The sequence below is a fragment of the Chenopodium album genome, chromosome 18 (assembly GCF_948465745.1).
Source record: "Chenopodium album chromosome 18, dcCheAlbu1.1, whole genome shotgun sequence".
Taxonomy (NCBI): Eukaryota; Viridiplantae; Streptophyta; class Magnoliopsida; order Caryophyllales; family Amaranthaceae; genus Chenopodium; species Chenopodium album.
The window spans coordinates 33,308,900-33,314,515 of record NC_137851.1 but is presented as its reverse complement, the minus strand read 5'-3'; the positions used below and the strand labels follow the sequence as shown (position 1 = coordinate 33,314,515).

Below are 5,616 nucleotides of genomic sequence, written 5' to 3'. Positions count from 1 at the left end.
TTGCGCTCCTTATTGTTGTTGTTGTTGTTGTTGATTTTGTTGAATTTGTCGCTTTTCATTTAGCACATCTTCCATGTCTTCATCCTCCCCGAGGATGCGGTTACTCATGGACACAAACCAAACATTAAGGGCATGCCGGTGAAGAGAGGTAAGAGAGGGGTTCGGAAGATAACACCAGTGAGAGCTCCTAAGAAGCCAATCGAACACCTCATCATCATCACTCCTAGCCAAGAAGTGGACTTGCTTGAGTTGATCGGTGTCGAGGTAGAGGGTGTCCAGATCCCCCACCGGAGTGCATGAAAGAAGATACCTCTCACACCCAAGCTTTGTAGCTAACCTTGTGACCATACTACCACAAGGTGTGTCACCCGACCGGTTACCCCTCATGTCCAAACAACTTTTCAAAAATATCGCCCAAAGTTCAACCGTCCTCGATACTCTTCCCTAGTTGCCATACACAAAACTCGCAACTCAGGGAGCGACATCTTTCTCAGTCTTGCTTTAGGAACACCGAGTACCCTAATAGCCTATGGAGCACTCTCAAACAATGTTGAAATATTTTGCTAGCAAGAGAGAATCGAGCGCCGAACTCATCCTTCCCTAAGATGGTTTGCAAGAAAGCATTTTAGGAGACACCCTCCAAGTAATCATGCTTGCGGTCGGAAAAGAGTATATCCGCATCCGCATTGAAATCTAAGGCCACATTGAACTCGGCCAAAGACATGACATGAACCTTATTAAAGAGCTGAAAGGTGATCTCATAGCCTTTGTCACCAACCGGAGTAGTACTCAAGGAAGCCAAGAACTCCCAAGTAGGCTCAAGATAAGTCCGGTAGCTCTTGGTGACAAAAGGACCCAAACCAAGATTGTCAAAAAGAGTCCATAAGTCCTCATCGATGCCCAATTTGATCATGCTATATTGGTGGTAGTGTCGTGAGGGCTTATAGGTTCTTTTCTTGAAATTTGACCAATGAGGTTTGTTGCTTTGATTGGCAAAATGGATTTTAGGTAGAGGAAGTGGCTCTAGGTTTTGTGCTTTAGGGGAGGAAGTGTTTGAAGGTGACGGTTCCTCAATGGTGATGTTGGTTTTTCTTTTTTTGGTTTTGGAGGTGAGAGCTTTCACAATTCTAGACATGCTTACTTCGCCAAATTTTCACAACCAAGATCACAAATTCAACTTCACAAAACACTTCAAATCACCAACACAACTCAATCACCAACTTAGCTCAACCAGCCAGTTCCAATCACAACCACTTACTACCAAGATTCACCTTCCACAATTCACAACAAATTTGCACAATTGGGCTACACAAACCATCAACAACACAATGTGAGGCAAAATTAATCAACAATAACACAAATAATCAATCCAATTTCACAATCAATCACCAAGTTCATCAAAATTCATACTACTACCATTCACAATCATAAACAATCAAAATCTTGCAACAATATGATATAATAATGTAAAATAGAGTAAAAGAAGATGATTATACTACACTAGGAGCAAGATTGATCAAGAAATAGCCACCAATTCCGACCAATTCGAAAAGCCCCAATTTGGTCATCAATGGAGGAGAGAGATTGGAGATTGAGAAATAGAGGAAGGTAGTATGATTCTTCATGTTGATGATGAATTTGGAGAAGAAAATTGTTGTTTTCGTTGATCGTTTTGATGATTTGAGAAGGTTTTTGGTTGATTTTGGGGTTAGGGTTTCGTGGGTTTGCAGTTTGGAGTGAGAAGGAGGGTGCGTTCGTGGGTGAGGATGAGGGGAAATGAGGGAAAGAAAGAAGAAAAGAAAAGATAAGCTTTGACTGCCCAGACGCACGGCCGCGCAACAGGTCAGCGCGCCCGCGCCGGCTGGCTCTCTCACTTGCTTGATTATTTCTCTTGGTGCGTTCATACATAGGCTCAATGATCTTTATCATTCCGGGATAATTGAACCCACTAAAATGACCAGTAACTAATTCTATTTCCAGTGGGTTCAACATTCCAAATTAATGAGAGCACCATAATGAAGCCACCAAGCTCAAACTTGCTTCAAATGTAAGCACAACTTTTCCTAACTTACCTCCTAAATTTCCTTACCCATTCATCTCAAAATTCAATAATATCGAGCATATTCTCACCAAACACCACGAAACATATTCCCATTATGCTCATGCTCACTCAAGGTAGTCCAATTCCGATGAATTCAACCTATTAATCCAAATACAAAACAAGTGAAAGAAAGAAAAATAATTTAAAAGAAACTAAGAAAAATAGAATCAAAAGAAAAAGTTAGAAACCGGGTTGCCTCTCGGGAAGCGCTTGCTTAAGGTCCTTAGCTTGACCCTTCCTCCAAATCATGGAGGGTCAAAGAACACCACTTTATCCAAAGTAATAGAGGGAACAAACTCTTCCTCAATTATTAGCAACTTTACATCGTTTCTTGATGAACTCTCACTTGATGAAACTTCCGGAACAAGCACATTTTGCTTCAACTTCATTTTCTTTTTTCTAAAAGCTCTCATTTTCTTCTTTGTCTTCTTACACCTTCTAGTGGACGACTTCTCACCATCAACAACTTGGAGTCAACCTCGTCTTCTTAAGGGTAGAGCTCAAACCATGGAGGAATATCAATCACCTCCTCATCCTCAAGCTTCAAAGGCTCCTTGTTTTCTTCACTAACCTTCTTGCATTCAACACTAAGAGACACATCATCAAAAACTTCAAGAACTTTGTTAGTAGAAGAAACATTCATGCAAACATCATCATTGGATTGAGGGGGATTGAAACACATAATTCTATTCATAAGAGACAACGACTCATGCATCGACTTAAGCTCAAAACTAGTCATATTGCTACTAACTCTCAAAGTAATAAGACCTCCTTTCACATCTATCAAAGCTCCCGAAATAACTAAGAAAGGTCTCCCTAGAATGATAGGTATGTTATCATCTTCTGCTATTTTTAGCATAATAAAATCAACCGGAATGGTGAACCCCTCTCCTACCTTGAGGGGAACATCCTCAACTCTTCCCTTTGGAAACTTAATAGATCAATCGGCCAATTGCAAAGTCATATTGGTTGGATGAAGCTCACCTAGCTTAAGCTTCCTAAAGGCTGAATAAGGCATGATACTCACACTAGCACCAAGATCACAAAGAGCATTTTGGAACAACTTTTAATTGATTTTGCAAGGGATGGAGAATTTACCCGGATCTTTCATTTTCTTGGGTAAGTCATTATGAATCAAAGCACTACAACATTCCCCAACTTCTACCGAATCTATCTCATTACACTCTCTCTTGCCACTCAAAATTTCCTTAAGGAACTTAGAATATCTAGGCATTTGGGTCATGGCATCGGTAAGAGGGATTGAAAGATGAACTTCCTTAAGCATATCAAGAAATCTCCCAAATTGTTCATCAATTTTGTTTCTCAAAAACTTTGGGGATATAGAAGTCTGGGCTTGATCGCCTCCTCTTGCACTTTTTCATCACTCTTCTTTTCCTCTTGGGCTTCCTTACTCACCTTATTTGACACATTACACTATTTTTCCTCACTTGAATCACTCATCTTCTCATCTTCCTCACTCTCCCTAGAAAATCTTTCTTCAAGCTTTCCCATTCCTTGTGGTGATGGAATACACGGGTTTCTTAGGTTCAACTCCTTGTGAGGGTAAAGAAGAAGGGCTAGCACTCACACCCTCTTTTAAGGTGTTAGCCAATTGAGCGATTTGAGTTTCAAGCATTTTATTGTGTGTCATCATCTCATTGAACTTCTTATCACTTACCGACATGTAAGTGTTCAATATTTTGGTTTGGTTCTCGATGATCTCTTCCATGGTGGTCTTAGAAGTTGAAGGTTGAGTATAGAAATTCTCACCATTTCCTTGGGTCTTTGGAGAAAATCTGGGTGGGGGTCCCCTTTGGTTGTTATTTTGAAAATTCCCCCAGTTTTGGTTACTCTAATTACCCTTGTTTTGGTATTGGCCTTGATTTTGATTATTATAACCTTGATTATTATAGTTACCTTGGAAATTTTGGTTTCCTTGGTTTCTATAACCACCATTGTTATAGTTGTCAAAATTCCCTTGTTGGTGAGCATTCCTATTCCCAAAGTTCCTTGGACTATCAAACCTTTGTTCATTGTTGTTGTTAGAAACAAAATTCCCTTGCACACACTCATTATTCTCACCATCATCACAACTCTCAAATTCATGTGGACAAGTAGAAGAATCATGGTCATATTATCCACAAACGTCACAAAACACACATCCATTTGGCATATTATTTGAAGTTGAAAGAGGAGTAGAGTAAAAAGATGTACCTCTCCCCTTATTGTGGGAGGGAAGAATAGGTGCTTGTGAAGAAGTACTCTCAAGCTTTCCCTTAATTGAGGTTATCTCCTTTCCCAAGTTTGAGATTTGTGAGGACAAATTGTTGATGGAATTGAGATGGTCGATTGAATAAGCTGTTGAACCACTTTTTCTTGTCGACTCTCTCTCACCTTCTTACCAATCCATGTGGTATCTCACCACATCTTCAATTAGATCCATCACTTCATCTTTCTTCTTGTTCATGATGGGGCCTCCGGCATCGACATTCAAGCAAGACTTGCCTTGAGGACTTAAACCTCCATAGAAGATTTGGATGATTTGATAGGTAGGAATCCCATGGTGTGGGCACTCTCTTTGATACTCCTTATACCTTTCCCATGCCTCATAAAGACTCTCACTTGGCTTTTGCTTGAAACATTGAATGAGGGCTCTTGCTTCGGCTGTCTTCTTTTGTGGATAGAAACGAGATAGAAATTCCTTCGTAACTTCATCCCATGTTCTCAAAGAATTAGGCTTCACCTCCTTGTCTAGCCACTCTAAAGCTCGTCCAATTAGAGAGAAAGGGAAAAGCTTAAGGCGGATAAATTCTTGAGAAACCCCGTTCACCTTGATTGTGTTGCAATATTTCTCGAATTCCTTAAGGTGGTTGAGAGGGCTCTCATGCTTTGCACCACTATATTGACGCCTCTCTATCAAAGTGATCATTGTCGGCCTTATCTCTAAGTCATTTGCTGATGTCGTTGGTGGAGCAATCCCACTTTCAAACCTATAAGCTCCGGGAGTTCCCAACTCTTTCAAAGCTACCCTTGGATTAGCTCCCATGCTTCCTCGTTCTTCTTCTTCTCTTTCTTGATGGGTTTTCTCTCTTGGGGAACTTGGACATGACGAACGATTAGCAACCCTTATCCTTGTTATGGTTCTCTCAATTTTCGGATCAAATGGCACTAAAATTCGTTCTCATGCCCTACGCATACAAAGACTCAGAGAAAATACCAATAGCACGACTACAAATGTAGCCTAAAAGGAAGAAAATCTTTTCGTATTTTCAATTAATTGGAATAGACCCAAACAACAATAGCAATAACCATGCCTTCCCCGGCAACGACGCCATTTTTGACGCGAGGTAAAACCTAGGTCGTTGGAAGCTAGATTTCCCGGTCAAAACAATATTTATGCATCTAAACCCAACCCAAGGTATAGGGTAAGTCTAGGTCGAATCCCAAGGGAAGGCGGGAGTACTAAGGTTGATGCTAAGCTATTCCGAAAGCTAGAGGGAGAGGGTTGGTCTAAC

General features: G+C 40.6%; 1 pseudogene; it reads left to right on the top strand.

The window, feature by feature from the left end:
• The first annotated feature begins 4,656 nt into the window (after window positions 1-4,656).
• LOC145593271 (small nucleolar RNA R71) lies at window positions 4,657-4,754 on the top strand (annotated as a pseudogene).
• Window positions 4,755-5,616: the final 862 nt, after the last annotated feature.